The 21,836-nt window shown below is 42.2% G+C and overlaps 1 protein-coding gene across 20 annotated transcripts in view; it reads right to left on the bottom strand.

The window, feature by feature from the left end:
• Nucleotides 1-21,836, bottom strand: part of DAB1 (DAB adaptor protein 1) — a 956,508-nt gene that overhangs the window by 604,344 nt on the left and 330,328 nt on the right. The gene's annotated exons all lie outside the window — the stretch shown is intronic.

Below are 21,836 nucleotides of genomic sequence, written 5' to 3'. Positions count from 1 at the left end.
TTAGAACTGGACATGCAACAACAGACTGGTTCCAAATAGGACAAGGAGTACGTCAAGGCTGTATATTGTCACCCTGCTTATTTAACTTATACACAGAGTACATCATGAGAAATGCTGGACTGGAAGAAGCACAAGGTGGAATCAAGATTGCTGGGAGAAATATCAACAACCTCAGATATGCAGATGACACCACCCTTATGGCAGAAAGTGAAGCATCTTGATGAAAGTGAAAGTGGAGAGTGAAAAAGTTGGCTTAAAGCTCAACATTCAGAAAATGAAGATCATGGCATCTGGTCCCATCACTTCATGGGAAACAGATGGGGAAACAGTGGAAACAGTGTCAGACTTTATTTTTTTGGGCTCCAAAATCACTGCAGATGGCGATTGCAGCCATGAAATTAAAAGACACTTACTCCTTGGAAGGAAAGTTATGACCAACCTAGATAGCATATTCAAAAGCAGAGACATTACTTTGCCAACAAAGGTCCATCTAGTCAAGGCTATGGTTTTTCCTGTGGTCATGTATGGATGTGAGAGTTGGACTGTGAAGAAGGCTGAGTGCCGAAGAATTGATGCTTTTGAACTGTGGTGCTGGAGAAGACTCTTGAGAGTCCCTTGGACTGCAAGGAGATCCAACCAGTCCATTCTAAAGGAGATCAGCCCTGGGATTTCTTTGGAAGGAATGATGCTAAAGCTGAAACTGCAGTACTTTGGCCACCTCATGCGAAGAGTTGACTCATTGGAAAAGATTCTGATGCTGGGAGGGATTGGGGGCAGGAGGAGAAGGGGACAACAGAGGATGAGATGGCTGGATGGCATCACTGACTTGATGGACGTGAGTCTGGGTGAACTCCGGGAGTTGGTGATGGACAGGGAGGCCTGGCGTGCTGCGATTCATGGGGTCACAAAGAGTCGGACAGGACCGAGTGACTGAACTGAACTGAAAGTCTATTTTTATGATGCTCTCCAGGTTTTTCAATGACTATGATCATCCCAGTTTGAGATAATGGTCCCTATATTACCCAGGGCTTTCCTTTTTTGCTACAATGGCCAACGCTCAATATGTATCACAATCACACAGGTAGATTTGAAATATAAAATATAAACCTAACTTGCCTTCATCAAGATTTAGGTTCCACTGCCCTGAGTAGAGCCTAAGCACTTTTTTTTTTTTTTTATAAAGAAACTCTCAGGTGATTCTCAAGTGTAGCTGAGGGTAGAAACCACTGCTCTACCCTAGTACTTACTACATACACTGTGGTTTCCACTGCACTTCTCTGATTCCTTCAGTAGACTATGAGCTCTCTGAAGGCATCTACTTTGACACTGTATCTCTTATGCCTACAGTAGAGGCCCCAGGAGTGGCTAAATGAATCCTTTATTATTTGACACATTGGCAATGGCTTTTCTGTCCTGGCTGGGCTCCAGTTTCTACCTCTGGCTTTGATGCTGCTTATTCTTTGACTCCATGTCCCTTTTCCGAGCAGCTGGCAGCCCCAGCTTCCTGGCTTCCTCTAGGTTTTGCCCAGCAGTGAGGAGTGGGCTTCGCTGACTGTTCTCCCATGACTCCACTATCTTCACCACCACGGCCCATTTATTCTAAAGGTGGAAGAAAAAGAAAGAGCAGATGACAACATTATCCTTGGTCACCTCTGACTTGAGTGCCAGGCCCATAACTCAGCACACCAGGACAGAGAGCAGTGTGTTCAGAGCCCAAAGCACGAGGCCAGGGGCAGAAGGTCTGTGTGCTAGGCCCAGCTCTGCCACTGACTGCCTCGGGAGTCTAGTATCCCGTCTCTGATCTGAATTATTCATCAATGATTGGGTGGAGCAGATTGGCAAGGGAAAGTTCCATGTTCACTATGATAATGCAATTTATGTGGAACCACTGTACTTCCAACCCTCCAACTCTAACAAAAACCCAAGAAGCTTCTATGCTCAGGCAATGAGCTGAGAATAAGGGGGAAATGCCTTTTGCTCAAGTTCTGCTTCAAAACTGCAGCCTTAGCATTTCAATTGTGATATACCTGCTTTCCTTTGAGAACTTTCCAAACCTCCTTTCTCCCACATTGGTTTCTCAGACATCAGCCAAGCTGCTCACAAACGTTCAGGGAATGTATCTGCTTTCTTGGGAAGCAGTCATTGGAGACTCAACATCAGCTCAGCTTATAGAGGCTGTCTAATTAATGACCAGAATGCTGATTCTCTTTGAAAAATATTTTAGAATGAACATTTCACCACCCCATTGTTGCCTTGGATAAGTAGATGAATTGGAGAAACAAACAAATGAATAAAAAAATCACTGAAAAGCTTTAAAATAACAGTCTAAACAGCAGGGGCCTGGTTTTCTAGATTTGAAGTAGGGGATTTAATTGTAATCCTGAAAGAATAAAGTAGCTGATTCAAGCACTTATGTTATAAAGACTATTTCCTGCTACTATTCAAAGCTGTGGCAAAAATAATAATATATGATTTCAAATTATTTTGAGTCGCTGTGTGTGTAACTGACAAGGAAGGAAGGAAATTGGGTATCTTTTGTTAACTAAGGAATTACCTTTCTTCTCAAAATTCTCTGAGAAATCAGAGGACAGGACGCTAACTGAGTGATTCTGATTGGAACAGAAACCTTTGAGCTACTTTGTAAAATTACTTGTTTTCTTTTTTTTTTCTTTTTCTGCCAAAGGGGGGAAATCTTCTTCCAGATGAATGAGTGGGTAATTGAAAATATGATAGGATTACAGAAGACAATAAAAATAAATGTAATTTAAAAAGGCCAAAGATCATCTCTGACTTGTACATAAATAATGAAGCTACGTGAGGTGAGTCATGAGAAGCAAGTCTCTTCACTATGAACCTGGCACATTGATGGGGGAGCTGGGCACTTCCAGGGACAGGTGACATAAACACAAACAGATGAGACCCAGGCCTAATTAGTTTTCAGTGTGGAGCCTAATGAGTGAGGCTGTATGCTAATAAATGCCACATTTAGGTGGCCATGGTATGCCTGTGTTAAACTAGGAAGCCCAACATATTGACAAACGCAAGCACAGTGTGCGTGTCCTAGAAATGGCTCAAAACATACATTGAACATCTACTATATGCCAAGTCCTGGCCTAGGGACTCTTTTTAAATTAATTAATTAATTTAAAAATATATTTATTTGGCTGTGCCAGGTCTCAGCTGCGACATGTGAAATCTTTAGTTACAACATGCAAACTCTTAGTTGTGGCATGTGAGGTCTAGTAGCTCAGACAGTAAAGAATCTGCCGGCAATGCGGGAGACCTGGGTTCAATTCCTGGGTCAGGACTATCCCCTGGAGATGGGAATGGCTACCCTCCCCAGTATTCTTGCCTGGAGAATGCTGTGGACAGAGCAGCGTGGCAGGCTACAGTCCATGGGGCTGCAAAGAGTTGGACACAACTCAGCGACTAAGCACACACACATTATCATCTAATCCTGTCAGGTCGATTTTCTTTTTCCCATTTTGTGCATAGAGAAACCAAGGCTTGGGGAAGTTGGCACGAACCCATCTTTGTAGTGCCACTGTCATGAGGGTGACTGTCCCGAGACCCACTTCCAGGTTTGGAGGGCCCAATGCACACCTGCTTCCCCTCAGCAATACTTAAATTTATGAGACATGTGTTTACACTTTTGAAAATGGGAGCATTGACAGGGGGAAGGAAGATGTAATAGAATGGGTTCTGGGTGGAGAAAGTGGGTTGTATTTGGGTCTATGTCTGCTTTGGGCCCGAAAGAAAGGAAAGATAGGGAATCACTATTGAGGGAGCCCTACAGGTGTCGGACAGTTATCAGACAGGTGGGCTTCCCTGCTGGCTCAGACTGTAAAGAATCTGCCTGCAATGTAAGAGACCTGGGTTCAATGCCTGGGTTGGGAAGATTCCCTGGGGAAGGGAATGGCTACCCACTGCAGTATTCTGGCCTGGAGAATTCCAGGGACAGAGAAGCCTGGCGAGTGACAGTCCTTGGGGCCACAAAGAGTCTGGACACGACTGAGCGACTAACACTTTCTCTTGCAGGTGTCAGACACTATTCCAGGAATGCCTGACAACCACAATCTTATGAAGGAGTCCCATAGCATCAGATGTGCTAGATACTGCTATTTTCTGGCCTCAGAGAAGTTAAATGACTTTCCTAAGGTTGCCCAGCTCTCAAAGAGTAGAGATGGGATCAGATTCCAATGGAACCGCATAAGAACAAGCCCATGGAGACGGAGCAGGGTGCGTCCCAGGGCAGGAGATGCTGTGTGCAAGGCACAGATAAGTGGAAGTGTCCAGAGCATATTTGGAAATAGTCTCTTGTTATTAATAAGTTAAGATCCAAGGAGGTACAATCACTTTCCCAAGTGGAAAAAATGTATATGATGGAATAGGATAATATCTAAGAAAGTGCTTTAGGCAGCAGCTGGCTGTCTGGAAGTTTAATAAATGTTTGCTCTTTTCCTTTTTCCTGAAGTCACTCAGTACAGAACAGAGCCAGGTCTCAAATCCAAGTCAAACCCCAAAGGAAATCTTTCTAATGCTATGTGATGTGAAAGGGGGTAGTGTATTCTGAGTCTGTGTACAGAGGCCACATCCCCCACCCCGGACACTACCTGAAGATGAGGAGAGAAACTCACAGGGAGGCAGGATGTGAGGATGGTTGAAAGGATGAGGAGCTTACTAGGTGGACCACATGGTAAAAGTAAGGGCTCTCCAAGCAGAGGAAACAGGACAGACAAAAGCCCAGAGACCAACGAGGTTGATAGAGTTGGAACTTAAAGTAGTAAGAAGGGAGGAGAGGGATGTGGCTGGGAAAGTAGATAGCAGTCAGGACAGAAGAGTTTTGGGTGCTCTGCAGAGACCCTGGGTTTACCTGGGAATGACTTGAGACCATGAGAGTCTTCAAGCAGGACAAGTTAAGAGCACTTGGGCTTTCATTCTAAATGGTCATGGGGCAAATTATCGCTGTTTGTGGTAGCCAGCTTCCAAGCCCCCGGTCTCAGAGACGTCTGCCTCTTAGTATTCATACCCCCGTGTAATCCCTCCCACAGGGTATCAGGGTCAGCTCATGTGACAGTAGGATGTGCCATAGAGATGGCATGTCACTTCTGACATTGCATTATATATATACACACACACATATATATATACATATATATACGTGTATATATATATATCTTTTTTAGATTCTTTTCTACTATGGATTATTATAAAATATTGACTATAATTTTCTATGCTATACAGTAGGCCCTTGTTGATTATCTGTTTTATATATAGTAGTGTATAAATATTAATCCCAAGCTCCTAATTTATTCCCCTCTCCCAGTTTTCCCCTTTGGTAACCATACGCTTATTTTCTATGTCTGTGAGTCTATTTCTGTTGTGTAAATAAGTCCATTTGTATCTTTTTTTTAGATTCCACATGTAAGTGATATCTTGTGATATCTGTCTTTCTTTTTAATAATTGTATTTATTTACTTAGTTTTGGCTGTGTAGGGTCTTCGTTGTGCATGGGCTTTTCTCTAGTTGTGCGTGGGCTTCTCACTGCAGTGGCCTCTCCTATTGTGAAGCAAATGGGCTTCAGTAGTTGCGGCTCCAGGCTCTAGAGCACAGGCTCTAGGGCACGGGCCCAGCTGCTCCACAGCATGTGGGACCCTCCTGGATCAGGGATTGATTCCGTGTCTCCCGCATTGGCAGGTGGACTCCCCACCACTGAGCCAGCAGGGAAGCCTGATACTGGTCTCTCTTTTCCTGACTTGCTTCACTTAGTATGATAACATCTTAGTCCACCCATGTTGTTGCAAATGGCAGTATTGCATTTTTTAATGGTGAGTGGTAAGGAATTTCTTAAACTCCTGCTGTGTGCCAGGGACTGAGCTGTACAGTGGATGGCACACCCTCCCTTATAAGATCCAAGATGAATTAAACCCTGCCCCTGCCTTCTGTTTTCCTCATGGGAAAAACAGGCATATACAAAACTGTGATAAAAGGTTGTCAAGTGTAACAGAGTTAGAACTAAACACAAAATCATATGATAACAATGAGAAAGCAACCATTGACTCCTGTGGATTAAAAGACCTGGAGAAGTTTCCCCAGAGAAGGGGACTTGGTATTCGGGCTAAGTGGCACTGGACGAGGGTAGAAAGAACAGCATCCCTGAGTAGAGGGAACCATGGGAGAAACGATGTAGGAACACAAAACTGCTAAGTATATTTTGGAACCTCTTAATGTTTACCACTACAATCAGAAGAGCGTAAACCCACACTGATAGAAGTAGAAGGATACAACCAATGCAAGGGAACATGCATTTCTGTGTGACTAGTCATTAGCTTTAATAATCAGTCATCTGTAGCAAGAGAGATATACCTAAAGATTATCATACTAAATGAATACTAAGTGAAATAAGTCAGAGAAAGACCAATGTCATATGATACGACTTATATGCAGAATCTAAAATAAATTTATACAAATGAAGTTATTTACAAAACAGAAACAGACTCAAAGAATTTAAAAATAAATTTATGGTTACCAAATGGGAACTATGGCAGTAGGGAGGGCTACATTAGGAGTTTGGGATTAACATATACAGAGTGGTGGTGATGGTGGTGGTTTAGTCACTGAGTCATGTCTGTCTCTTGCAATGCCATGGACTGTAGCCCTCCAGGCTCCTCTGTCCATGGGATTTCCCAGGCAAGAACACTGGAATGGGTTTCCATTTCCTTCTCCAGGGGATTTTCCCACTAGTATATATAAAATCGATAACCAAAAAGTATATTTGTATAACATGGGAGCTCTACTTAATATTCTGTAATAACCTTTATGGAAAAAGAATTTGAAAAGGCATGGATATACATATGAATCACTTTGCTGTACACCTGAAACTAACAGACCATTGTAAATCAACTATACTCCAATATAAAATAAAAAAAGGATCAGATTAGCAACTTAACATCTTAATGCTTATGGCATTCTAGTGTTTTCATAATAGAATAGTAGGCACTTCGCTAGTCCCTTTCCAATACATGATTTCATTTAACTTGCACAATTTGTTAATCTGCACTCCACAGATAAGAAGATTAAAGGCTAATGAAGTTAAGTAATTTGTACTAGTGATGATGGGTGGATGTTAAGTCCAGGCCTGTTGGAGGCCCCTGCACTTTCTGATTCCTATTTTGTCCTTTTCTCAGATTATTGCAAGAGCCTCCCAGTTAGCCCTCCTGCTTCCACTCATCCCTCCCCTCTGTTCCCTTCCCACATAGCAGCCATAATGGTCCTTGTAAAATATACATCCAACGATTCCACTTATCTCCTCAAATCTTCCAGCATTCTCTCTCTCTTGGAATGACATCCAAGGCACTTGGCCCTGTGGGATTTAGCTCCTGGCCACTCTCTGATTCCCGGCCCTGTCTCTCTGTACCCTCACACATGATGCTTGAGCTGCTTTTGCATGGAGTGTTCCTGTCCAGGTAACTTTCTCTTCTTATACTCCTGTCTCTAACTGAACTTCCTCAATGACTCAATCTAATGTAGACCACTCCCCAAGCCCTAGTTTTCCAGTCCTTCTGTCCTCTTACTCGGCCTCATTTCCTCCATTGCACATATTCACCTGATATCAGATTCTTTTATTTCTTTACTTGTTTACAATCTGTCTCTATTCACTAGAATGTAAACTCCCTAAAGGCAACAAGTTTTATCTGTATTGCTAATGACTACCTAGGTGACCAACCTATCCCAGTTCTCCTGGGACATTGCTGATTTTAAAATTGAAAGGCTCATGTCTTGAGAACTCCCTTCAGTCTTGGGCAAACCAGCATGATTGGTCATCCTACTGCTATTCCCTTCCAAATGTTGGGCTCAAAGCCCTGGGTGATCCAGCCTCTCTGACCGTCATCTGTGGTACCCACCAAAACTAGAACAAACGCATGCTAATTATTCATTTGGTCTCCTCCTTTGGAAACCTTCTTCAAGTCTTCTGATAAAAATCCATAGCTGTCTGCTCTTGGTTCCCACATCATGTTACGAATATCTTCATTTAACTCATAGTTTACATTCTGGTTGGTTCAAGAATGTAATGGGCTCTTAGTCATTTACTAGGACTATATACTTCTGGAGGAGAGGAGCCATACTTTTGTGTCCCTAGAATACTTTGTAAACAGTGGATATATAAAAAAAATACTTGTCAAATGAATATTTGTATAACCTGAATGAAGATTCCACAGTGAAACTTCCATGTCAAAGTCATCATTCTCCATGAACAGAACCATCAGAGGAGGTGTACAGCTCAGAGCACAGCAAAAGGTGTTTTCACAGCAAGGGAATGGACCAGGCTGGAGTTGAGTGCAGGGGAGTGTGTGTGTGTGTGTACCCATGTGTGCTTGTGTTATGTGCATGTGTATGTGTTTGGAGAAAAGGTGGCAGGTATGGGGAGAGGGGAAGAAGATGATAAGACTGAGAAGTAGAAGCGAAGATGACCAAAGAAATCACAGAAACAAGAAAAGATTGAATAAACATTTTAAGATGGTCCTATGACTACAGTTAAGGATTTTACTAAAGTGTTGTATAAGACTGGACATGTGAAAAATATTTAAGAGAATGTATGTGTTGACATAGAAAGATATGCGCCATGCATTTTAGGCAACAAAATGATACATGGTGTGGTATCTATCACTGTGGTTACAATCACAGATCTGGAGCCTAACTATTCCAATACAAACTCCTTCACTTTCCAGTCCTGAAATCTTAGGCAAGACATCAATTCTCTGAGCCTTAGTTTCCTCATCTGTAAAATGCAGATAATAATAGTTTCCCTTCATGGGACGTTTTAAGGATTAACTGATCTGACATGGGTACAGATGCTACATATTTTTATGTGATTATCACTATAGAAGTCTATTAAGAGAGAGTGTATGTGTGTGTTTTAAAAAAACAGAATGTAAGCTTATCAGTGTTAATATGATTGTGAATCATTTCAAATTTTTCCTTTATGCATATCTGTAAGTTCTAATTTCTCCAACATATGTGAATTAATAGTATAATTATGTGTAAAAGATGAAAATAAATGGAACAAGTGAAAGGAACTGGGGTAGGTATCAGGATTTGGAATACAAAGCCAGGAAACAGAAGAATCAGAACAGGGACCAAGGGATAAAGGGCGCATGAAGGCAAGGGGGAAGGAACGCAGTTAAGATCAAGGCTGGAGGCGGCCAGACACCCACACCTGGCTTCTCTGAGCTTTCTCTGGGAGGGCAGATCACAAAAGTAAGCACAGAATAGGCATCATCCTCTCTGAAACATTAGCTATGTATATCGGGTACCGAGGATTGTTTGAACTGACTCAACAATCTGTTTCTATAATCTGGGTTAATTTCTGATGAATTAATTTTTCAAAGAGTACCTGAATTTTGAAACTTCTTTCTATTTGAATCTCATACTACTAAATTGAGATACTTAATTCCTCTAAAAGAAAATTTTTTCAAGAAAGAGTTTGGCTTAATGCAGTAACTCCATTTACAGAAGAAAGTGTCAGTTGCAGAGCTGATTTCCTGCCAAGATAGTAGCTACTGAGGATTCTGGGTAAAGCCCACAGCTGATGTTACCAAAGCACAACAGTCTCACTTCATCCGGGTCTGCTCAGAACTCTGGAGAAGACTTGACTTTCACCACTGTGAATGCATTTGTTTTTCAACAAATATGCACATAAAAATATATGGAAGCTAAATGCAATGTGCTATCCTGGAATGAATCCTGGGAACAGAAAAAGGACATGAGTGGAAAACCCAGTGAAAGCTAAAATAAAGCTATAGTTGAGTTTTGACAAAGGTACCATGGTTGTGTAAGATGTTAACATCAGGGGAGACCTAGGGAAGGACATATGGGAATTCTCTGTACTATCTTCACATTTCTGAAAATCTAAAATTATCCAAAATTGAAAGTTTATTTAGACACATCTGGGAAGAAATATAACTACAGTAGCAATGATTTGAGTTCCTCTTCCGAGCTCAGTCTTTCCCTACACTGTTTCAGCTGATCCTGTGATGTTGTCTGCTAGCTAGTCCCCGGCAAGGTCTCTCACATCAGCAGTCTCCTCTAATGCCTCACCAGTACCTCTTCCCAAAGCGTGGCAAATCCTCTCATCTGGTCCCCCTGGCTCCAGCATCTCCAGCATCTCCCATACACCCTCCCAGAAGAATAAGATTCATAGCTGATCTCACTCACAGCTCTGCAACCTGCTTCATCTCCCCAATGGACAAAGCAGGGTTTCTCAAACTCAGTACCATCAAAATTTTAGATTAAGTCATTCTTTTTTATGGCGAGCAGTCCTGTACATGGCAGGATATTTAGCAGCATCTTTGGCCTCTCCCCGCTAGACACCAGTCGTGACCACCAAAATGTTTCAAGACATTACCAAATGTCCCCTTGTGTGAGCAACACCACCCTACCTGAGGGCCACTGTCCTAGAGAATGAGGTCTCATTCCTTAGTCTGGTGTTCCAAGCCTTCCTGCTATTCCAGTTTTCAACTTTCTTCATTCACCTTACCTCCCTCCCATGATAACTTTCTTACCCTTTCTTGGATATTTTGTTTATACTCTTGCATCTTTGCTTTTATCTCTTGGGGAATTCTGTCTCCCTAATAAGAAAATCAACCCCAATCCAGTAGTCAGCACACACATACACACAACTCTGTTAAATGAATGAATGAAGAAAAAACAGAAAAATACTTTTGGTCCATCTGTCTGCAACCATGTAATACAACATTATGGACTTCCCTGGTGGCTCAGTGGTAAAGAATCTGCCTGCCAATGCAGGTGACACAGGAAACACCAGTTTGATCCCTGAGTTGGAAAGACCCCTGGAGAAGGAAATGACAACCCATTCCAGTATTCTCACCTAGGAAATCCCATGGACAGAGGAGTCTAGCAGGCTACAGTCCATGGGGTCGCAAAAGAGTCGAACACAACTTAGCAACTACACAACAAAATGCAGCATTATCTCCTGAAGCATAATTTCTATTCTTTTCTTCTGCCATTGTCTTCTATCTGTGCTTATCTGTTGCTTCTGCCATTGTCTTCTATCTGTGCTTATCTGTTGTACACTACATGTGTACAACAGAGTTATAATCATTGTTATTTATGCGTCCATCTGTCTCTCTCTCTTTTCCTTCATCAGACTGTGAGCTTATAGGATGTTAATAAGTACTCAGTGTTAACTTGGTGCTTATTGTATTCTAGGTTCTGTGGCCAATAACTTAAAAATATCATCTCACTTATTCCCCGCAACCACACTCTGTGACAGTTATTATTATTATCATCTCATTTTATAGATGAGGAATTTTAAGCTCAGTGAATTTAAGTTATTTTTTCAAGGTCACACATCTAGAAGGTGGCAGAGCTGAAATTTAAATTTAAATCACATAGCAGAGCTCATGTTCTAAACCTCACATTAAGGAACTGTTTTTTGTTTTTTTTTAAACTGATCTTTCTAACTTCTATTGTACCAACAGTAGAGCTTTTATTTTTAACTTAAAAAACACTTACTTATTTTTAATTGAAAGGTAATTGCTTTACAGTGTTGTGTTGGTTTCTGCCAAATATCAGCATGAATCAGCCATAGGTACATATATGTCCCCTCCCTCTTGAACCTCCCTCCTACCTCCCTCCCCACCCCACCCCTCTAGGGGTTACAGAGCCCCAGTTTGAGTTCCAAACAGCAGAGCTTTTTACATACAGAATTTGTACAATAAAGGCCTAGTTTTTCAGTTATGAAATCTAATTCCATCCAAGTAAAATCATAAGCAAATCCCATCTTTGGATTTTCTAGTCTTTCACGGGGACAGTCCACACAAGTCACTGTATTATGTGATGGGGACTCAGCAGAATTTTCTTTTCAAAAGTCTAGGACAGAATCTTCCTTCCTTTGCAACTTGGCCAACCAGCTTGGATGTTTCCATGTAGTGCTTGAACCTGGTTCAGACTTTGCCCCAGAGCAAAGGGTCTCCATCACTGGGTCTACTGGATGGATTTTAGACTGAGGCAGCTTTAGACTTAGTATTTGAAGGTTTTCTAGCTTTCTTCTTCTCAGCAATAATAGCTAATATTAACATGCATACTTATTATGTGCTAGGCTCTATCTTAAATACCTCACGGGCATTAATTTATTGATATTTATCCTCACAATAGCCCAATGACCTAGATGCTATCATTTTCCCGTGTTACTATTGAGGAAACAGATACAAAGAGCTTAAATAATATGCCCAAGTGATGTGACTCCAGAGCCTACATCCTTAACCAGTATCTTATATTGACATTCAAAGACATAGACTGTTGGTAAACTACTGAGAATCCTGTGACTGAAGGTAATCGAATAGAGGTTAAAATTTTTAATATTATGGATATTGCAGAGAATATCCCTTCATTGCCTGTGTTCCTACATCACTTTGGATCATTCCAACAGCGGTGGTCATCACCTATAAGACGTAGTCAGTAAACAGCCTGGCATTTTTTCCCCTGCAGCTGTGAATTTCTTTGGTACAAGAAATGGGTCTTGGCTTTGAATCCACATCATCTTCCACTATGTCTGAGATGTCATAGGTTTACAATAAGAATTTGCTGGATTTGTTGGCTAACTCAGGGTTAAACACAGAGGTCTGCAAAGGAAGTTATAAAGAATGGATTGCATTCTTGAATCCCTCTAGGCCAAAGGCACTTTGCTCTCTAGGGCTTTGCTTGGCAAGTGTGATGACATCATCTACCGCTTTCCTGGTCCTGAAGGTCAGATGGCATGACTCCTGGAGTGGTTCCCTAGCTGGTCTCCAGACAGGCCCTGAGTCCATCAAGGACAATCTTTAAGAGCCTGATAAATCAAGTTATAATGACTCAACTACGCTCAGTCAGTTGAATCTCTTGAATAGCTAAATATACTAATACATCTTTTGGAGGGGAGACATTAGATGTGCAATGGGACAGATAATAGACCTTTTTTCAGGTCAGCATGAATGAGAGCAAGAGCAAGGCTTTAAAATATCTATTAACTTTTGGTAATTCTTCCTAATTTAAAGAAGGAACAAAGAAAGAATTTATGAAATGGAATTTAAGCAGAAATGAGATTTACAGTGGGTGGTTCTAAGTACCAGATACCAAAAAAAAAAAAAAAAAAGTAATGTGAGTTCTGCAGGTGTTAGGAAGTAGGCAGGACCACTCTTTCTAGGGAAGGCTTTGGAGGGGCGCATTCTCAGGCTGGCCAAGACCGACACCTAAGGAGCTGTCCCCTCTAAGAACAGATACATGCTAGATGCCAGGCAGACTTGGCAGGCTTTGAAGACCTGAAGACCTGATGCAGATTCTGAGGCACTTGATCAGCTGTAAGATTTGTGCCAGTTTGTCCTATAAAATGAAGATAATAATATCATTTTCAAAGGCACTTGAGAGGATTTGTGTTAATATAGAGAAAACAGGATCACAGGCCATCTACAAAGTGGTGGATGGACAATGGTAAGCTAGCTCTCCCGGGGCCACACCACTAGCACAGGGATGCTGTTAACAGGACTCCTACATGGACGAGGAATGGGGTTAGTGTAGCTCAGACACAGGATTCTTTCATTCCATACCATTTGCGGCTAGCTTACTATTCCAACTGTATCTCTCATTATAGCTGTAAACCCTCTATACAGACTTACCATTCTCCATTGAGAGCACCTTTAGGCTTTTTGACATACCATTTAACCACCCATCCCTCTCATCTACCTAATAATAACAGGAGTCCTAACACAAGTCTCTTAGTCTATCTGCCTACATCAATCTGTCTGTCATCTATCAACTTATCTGTCTGCCTAACCAGCCAGCCAGCCATCTATCTATCATCCACCCATCCATCCAGTCCATCTGTCTCACCTATCTTTTATTTCTAGCTCTTCTCCACAACTTTATCTTTACTTCCCCTGCCTGTATCTCTCCTTCTGAACTCCCCAAGGGCATTTCTTTCTTGCTGTTTAACATAAACTGTCCTTTATTTTTTAATTAAATTCATTTATTTTTAATTGAAGAATAATCATTTTACAGTATCATATTGGTTTCTGCCAAACATCAACATGAATCAGCCTTAGGCATTATTTTTAAGTTAGGTGTCTAGTAAGCTGTTATGAAAGCACAAAACTTAGTATCTTGCCTTAGTCATTATTATATGCCTCAAAGGGGTTTAAATTGAGGTACAAAAAAGAAAGTGAGTAACATTTACAAAGCACTTACTTCGTACCAAGAAATGTACAAGGTACTTTACATACATCAGTTCACAGAATCTTTGGAAACAACTGTGAAAGATTCCATTAGTCTCATTTTACAGTTGAAGAATCTGAAACTCAGAGAGGTTAAATGTCTTTTCCAAAGTCACATACAGTGGTAGAGTTAAATGCAATTATCCTAAGACGGTGTCTTTTCAGCACGTCACACTCTCCCTATCAACAGTAGGAATAGCAACTGTGTCCTAACCTGCATGCACCAGCATTCATTACCTTCCCTGAGCACTGTGGGAATGAGTGCAGAGGGTGTGCCATCCATTTGTCATCCTTGATCTCTACCACGTGGTAAATATGAATTGTTTTCCCTACCATGTCATCCTTACCTCATGAAGGTGTCTATGAACTTGGCTGGAAAGACAGAACCAGGATGCCAGCCTCTCCCTTGGTGAGAGTCCTGCCCTTCTGTGACTACTGGGTCTGTGGCACAGAGAAGGTACATGATAGGAATGATGATGCATGAATAAATGAATGAATGATTAAATGCATTACAAGGAGGCTGAACTGAGTCTAACATATTCAGACTCATTGCAGTCTTCAAAGAAATGAAAATGGAGCAGAAGCAAACAAGAGTTCAGGCCACATGACAGACCACTTGAGCTCCCCTCTCTTAGAGTGAGGACACGGGGCCACTTGAGGGAAAGACGGACCTGAGATCCCACTGCCGCCCGAGCCATCATTCTATATGCAAATGTGAGCCTGTCATTTAAAGAACTCTGCTCCTGAACTCCTTAGGGCCTCCCAACTCAGACGCAAGCCTCCAGGAGTCTGCATAAGTGGTATGAGCTGGGAGGAAACACCATCTTCTTGATGGATTAATTTATAGGTAAAAAGTGGCAGAGAAGTGATTGCCAGGAACTTCATTCCCCAAGACTTGAAACAGGCACTACTAATTATTAACCCGGGGGCCAAATGCTGAGGTCATGTTCCAAAGCAGAGGTTGGACTAGCAATGAATAACTTCCTCTAGCAGAGAAAATATGTTACACTGTCAAACAAAGAGTGCACAGAAGAGACACAGAGAAGTTGAGAAGATTCACTGAAGCTTCTTCCAGGCACTCCCCTCCCACCTTCCCACAGTGGATCTGAGTCATTAAGGCAGGGCTGCTATAACCTGGCTTCACAATGGATGCTGCCACAGACACATGGGTTGGAAGAGATCTTTCTCACAATTAAGACATCCCCAAATTAACTTAGCTTCTTCTGAAGTACCTGCCATAGATCCATTTTCATTCTTGAAAACTCAGCTTAGGGTTAACTTAAAAATCCAACTAAGGTTAACAAAAATTCACCCAGCACCCACTCCATGGTACGCACCTTGCTTAACACTGGAGATGCAGAATGAGCAAGACAGGATTCCTATTTCACTGAACTAGCTGTCCAGGAGGACAGGCAAGAAAAGAAATAATTAAAAGGCAGTAAGCTGGATGTGGTGGTGGTAGAGGAGAATGCTGATGCTTTAATAGTATTAGGGAAGGGCTTCTAGCACCCTTTTGGGGGAGTTTGGTTATAGGTCTTGGAAGATAGAATTGCTAAGAAATGTACTGGAGATCAAGTGAGTTTCAGATGGGAAGGAATAACATTCCAGATAGAGAAGACAGTGTGAGTAAAGGCATGGCCCTGGGAACAAGAGTCTGGGGTACAGGACACTTCCATCAGGTCACTTTTATGAGGGAGCCACTCTGAAGGATCACGGTGGACAGTGATGAGACTGGAGACTCAGGGAGGTGACAAGTTGCAGGTGGTCCTACTTGGCTGATGCGCAGGTTATTTAGAGCCCTAAAAGATTTTACATAGGGAAGTTAAGCATTCAGATTAATGCTTACTCATACAGGCACAATGGAGGAAGGTTTGGAGATGGTGAAATGGAGGTAGGAGAATTGTTCTGTGATGATAATCTAGGAAACAGACAATAAAGTCATTACATTAGAGATTGAGAGGAGGTGATACACTCGGGATAGATTAGCAGGGCTGACTGTACTATATGAGGCCTGTGGAGAAAGGGAGAGGGAGGAGTCTGGAACGATTTCAAATTTGAGCTTGGATACAGGGTAGCTGATGCTATTGTCTGTTGAAATAGAGATGAAGAGGGTACGTCCAGGACAGTGTCGAGGGTTGGGATAAGGAGCTGAGGTCTGGTTCTCTGAAATGCTTGTGGCTCATTAATGTGGAGGTGTCCAGCAGATTGTTAAGACTTGGAAGGCAGACTTCAGAGTTTTTCATGGAAAAGAAAAAGAGGGGGGACTTGAAAGAATGTGTGAATGAGGTTAATCTGAGGAAACACAAACAGTGATAAGAGCGATGGGAGCAGGAGCCCATTCAGTAAAAATAAAAGAAAAAGCAGCCACAAAGAAGCAGGACTGCTAGGAAAACAACTGACAAGCCAGTGCTCTCCACAGACCCATGGGTCTAGGGGGTTCCAGAAGGAGGGAGAACCCAGGGTCAAATGCAGCAAGTGCAAGGTGAGGATTGGGGGTGCTCCCTGGGGCTGGAGCGGAGTCCAGGATCCACACAATGGAAGCCAGAGGACAGGGGTGCGAGGTAATGATGGGAGGGTCACAGAATGGGCAGGGTCAAGGATCTTGTCTGAGAAGGGCAGGAGGGAGAGAGAGCAGCCACTCACAGAGGCAAATGTCCAAAGAGACATATCATTTCTTGTTTATTCAAGATGAAAGAGACCTGAGCACATTTATAGGCTGAGAGGTAACAGCTAGTAGAGAAGGAAGGGGTTAAAGGAAAACTGAAAGAGGAGATATTTGATGGAGTGAAGTCCTAAGGAGGTTGAGAGGGGAAAGGAGTGAGAGTCAGGGGAAGAACAGCCTCCAACAGGGAAAACTCCTCTTCTTCTGAGCTGGAGGAGAGGAGGTGAGAAGCCTGTAAAATCCAGTCATCTTGGAGAAGTGTATAAAACGTTTGTGGGACAAACATGGCCCCTCCTTACTCAGCCACTCAGTAGCCTTGTGAGCTGGGAAAGTCTGCTTCCCCAGCCTTGTTCTTATGTGATGAGGTTGATGGCACCTCCCTGGCAGGTGATCAGTGCATCAGATCAAGTATGTAAAGCATTTAGCACAGTCCTGCCACATAATAAGTACTCAATAATCAACATGTTTGTCCTGTTTTTAGTCATTGATTTTATCATTATACCATTCGATTATGGATGCAATAGGCTTTTGGTACAGTGGTAAAGAATCTGTCTGTCTATGCAGAAGATGCAAGAGACTCAGGTTTGATCCCTGTGTCAGGAAGATTCCCTGGAGTACGAAATGGCAACCCAATCCAGTATTCTTGCCTGGAAAATTCCACGGAGAGAGGAGCCTGGCTTTGGGGGGCTACAGTCCATGGGGTCATAAAGAGCTGGACACAACTGAGCAGACAGGCATGCACAAGATTTTGTGGTTTCCTAACCTGCACACCTAACCATCATTGCCATTGTTAACGTTTATAAACATGTTTTGAATGGCAAATAACTTTCTTAAACTCTTGGAACAAAATTGTTTTCTTAAGTAAGGACTGTATCCTATGGAATATAGTATATATTTATATAATCTGACATATATGTGTTACATACATAGACATATTTATTCATGTATTATGCATATATAATATATATTATTGCATGCATATAATATACATATATTATACATTAAAGCATACATAAAAGAGTACCAAGGTATTTTCTTGTCATTTTTTTCCCTGAAGACTTTCTAGCTTTTTCAGTCTTAAAAGTTTGGGTTTTTTAAACAAGACACTACCTTAAAAGAATTCTGATGGTGTTCCTCTTGAGCTTATTTTAAAACTGATTCTGAGAAGCTTCTAGAAAGGTTTGTTAAAATGGAACATATTAGAATGTGGAAACTCACCGCTGAGGTTATTTGTCAGAGCGGAGCATTTTGTGGGACTGGTTTCACCTCATTCTGTGGAGTCACAGCATTATGGGTGGGTTGGGCTAGATCCAGATTACATTTACATAAAACACTCCTGCAGAAGCCTTCGATCTTTGACACCTTTTTTCTTTTTCCTTTTGCTTCTTTCTCTTTTTGCTTCCTTCCTTCCTCCCCCATAACCCTTCCACCTTCCCTCTTTCCCTTTCTTTCAAGAGCAAATACAAAATACAGATTGTAGCACTGTACTTATGGAAATTAAACAGCAAACATCAGTAATCACATCTGAATAAATCTTCAGAGGTGACAGAGGTCATTCATTTCCTAAGTTGCTGATCACTGGTCAGCAATGGGCAGCTTTCTCTGACCTGCATTCAAGTGCTGTATGCACTCCAGGCTCAAGGACCGGAAAAGATACGCTTCTTTCTCTTAGGAGATCCTCACTGACAGGAGCACCGAGATTTAGGGCATGGCTTGTCCAGAGTACAGTGCTAATAAAGGTGGGGCTTACAACTTGAATTAGGGTGTCTGAGTCCAAGTGCAGTGCCATTTCCCATATGCTTGTGCTGATCCTTAATGAGAAACAAGGCCTTTTCAATGGGATTTACAAATGTTGGCAAGCAGGGTATGAAATCCATTTTCTCAGCTAAGAATATTCTCTTTCATTCTTTTACATTCTACTTAGAAATGAGCTCTGTCCTCATTTCCACTCCCAGTTAAGCCATTTGGTTTGTCTACCAGCTACTTAACTATATATTTTGAGCTATGACGTCTTGGTTACAAGTCCCACGCTTTTATTGCGGGTGGGGGCAGTGGGGATTCCAACACAAATTGAGAAGGGATAACATGCAGAACAAGGTAAGTATGAATAAAGTTTTACTGTAACTGAACAGCAGGAAGAGAAGTAACTTAGTGTAATCCAGCCCTGACTGCTAGCCCACTACCTCTGGTGTCTTGATCACCGACCATTTTACAGATGGCAAAACCGAGGTCTGTGTACACAGTCTTCTACTTGACATAAGTTGCATACAGCATGGCCTTGAAGCCGGTAGTTGGGAAATGAGCTAAGAATGCATAGAAATGGCATAGATCAGTTGTTTTAAATTGTGTTTATGCTGGGAATTTGAGGGAAGTACATTAAAGTCTTTCTAGGAAATTACAGCAGTTGAGTTTACGGTCCTCCTCCCAGCTGGAAAAGTATGTTTGGGCTGGAAGATGGCAAACAAATGTCTGTTCCTAATTTTCAAGGTGATAAAGGCACTATTGTTGTTGCTAAGCTGCTAAGTTATGTCTGACAATTTGAGACCCCATGGACTGTAGCCCGCCAAGTTCCTCTGTTTGTGGGACTTCCCAGGCAAGAATACTGGAGTGGGTTGCCATTTCCTTCTCCAGAGGATCTTCCCAACCCAGGGATCAAACCTGTGTTTCTGCCTTGGCAGAGTGGATTCTTTACTCACCGACCCACTGGGGAAACACCAAATAAAGGCAGTAATTGATGGAAAACATTCTGATTACAAGTACTGAGGAAAATTTGAGGACAAAATTGAGGTTATATAATTTTCCCAAAACACAAAGGGGAAGCAAAGAGAAAACAGCATTGCTAAAGGAAATCAGTGACTTTGGTTTTAGCTTAAGGAGCAATGTGACCTGGGGAAGAGCCTCACCCCTCAAACTTTTGGCTTCTTCTTCAGTGTCAAAGAGCAGCCAAACTCTGCTCTTTGTACCCCCATAGGATCATTTGGAGAATCAAGTGAATTATCACATGGAAACTACTTTGAAAAATATAGTTAGAATTGAGTGAATTATCACATGGAAACTACTGTGGAAAATAGAGTTTTCAGTGCTTAAGGACTGTTCTTCTGTTTCTAGAATGTAAAGTCCATGGTGAATCTTAGAGGTAAAAGGAGTCTTGAGTGAGTTGATAACCTCTAGGCTGCTTTATCTTCTCATCTATAAAACAAGAATAATCGTATTTCCCTCATAGAGTTGCACTGAGGATTGAATGAAACAATCTTTATGAAGTGCCCAGTGCAAACATGTACTCAATTTGTAGTACGTGTAGCCCCTGGAGTGTGGGCTCTAGGACCAGAAGGCCTGGGTTCAAATCCTACTCTGTTACTTAGCCATTGCCTGGCCTCATTTCCTCCCTCCATTCCAGGGTTAAGAGTGTCACCTCCCTCACAGGACTATTGTAAGGACCAAAGCAGTCAGTCTGTGTAACTGCTTTGTGCCTGGCATCTAAGAATCCCTCAATAAATAGGAGCTTTTACATAAGGAGATTTATTATAATTAATTTTTATTAGTGACTGCACACTAAGCCTCAGTAAGAATCCTCAAATATCAGTATTTTCAGACCTGAACAAAATCTAAAGGGGGCAGCAACCACCCCACCCCCCCTCCCCAGGACCCACATAGCAGTTTGCTCTCTAGCACTCTGAGGGCATATAATTGCTCCTGAACAAACACACTCTATTTCTGAGTTTGGACATCAATGGACTCGAAACACACATTAGGATAATCTCTTAACCATGTCCTATAAATATTCATTGTGGTTTAAACCCTTGTCACAATGAAGGAGCCCAACAACAATTCCTTGGGCTGATAACTCTCCCTGTCTCAGAGCAGCCAAGGAGGGGGTGGGGTGGGATGCTGCAGGAAGGAGCCAGGGCCTCACCTGGATGGGCTCAGCCCATCCTCCCAGCCCCTGCCCCCACCTGCCTCTGCCACTCACAGTCATTACTTTCCTCCCACAGGGAGTTCGCCTCTGTCATTTAGCCTCCCCAGATCCTGGCATAGTTTGCTCTACAAAGGCTTGTTGGATAAATGAGGATGTCTTAGTGGAATGACTGAATGAGTTCTACTTGACTCTCTGAATGAGTCAAATAGTTCTCTGTTACTACTGGGATGGGGAGCAGAATGTCTCTTGGCTCAGATGTGAGCCACCTGGAGTGTTCAGTAATGATCAGAAAGAAAGAGAGGGGTGATTCTGGAAGGACAAGAGAATGGAGATCTCAGAAACCTCTACTGTAATATCCTAAGGGGTCTTCCAAACTTGGTTCTCACTCTGGTGGATTCTGATATGCAGGGTGAAGAGGACCCAGAAGCAGAGGTACCCGTGGAAAAAACAATGCTTGCAATTTGGTAGGAAAAACCCTTTCATTTCCTGAAGACCCCAGCCAGTGCCTGGGGCAGGGGATGGAGAGGGTGTGATTGGAGGATTAGCAGGAGGCACGGAGAAGGGGAACATGACTGAGCACCTGTCAGGGCTGCTGCTCCACGGAATGTTAAACAGGGCAGGCCCTGCTTCAAGAGGCTGGGAAGCTCAGTAACAAGCATTACTGAATCCCTTTTTGGTGCCACGAACTAAATGCTGTTTATACATTGTCTCATTTAATCCTCATACTCATTGAACCTCCATATTATAAGTGAGGAAAATAACTTCAAAAAGGTTAAGCATCATTCTTAGAACACATAGCTTCAAACTAAGGTTCAAATGCAGGTTCATTTGATTTCAAAGGCCATGAGATTTTTCAGGACCCTTTGTTCCTCTCCAGGCTTGTGTCCTGGGTAATCAGGATAAGTAGGCTTTAGGAGGAGAGGCTGTAGTGGGCTTGATAGTCCAGGCAGACATCTATCTAGACTAGAGACCCAGGCTCAAGGTAACAAAA

Source organism: Bubalus kerabau, chromosome 6, assembly GCF_029407905.1.
Source record: "Bubalus kerabau isolate K-KA32 ecotype Philippines breed swamp buffalo chromosome 6, PCC_UOA_SB_1v2, whole genome shotgun sequence".
Taxonomy (NCBI): Eukaryota; Metazoa; Chordata; class Mammalia; order Artiodactyla; family Bovidae; genus Bubalus; species Bubalus kerabau.
The sequence above is the reverse complement of the archived record's forward strand: the minus strand, read 5'-3'. Positions and strand labels throughout refer to the sequence as shown.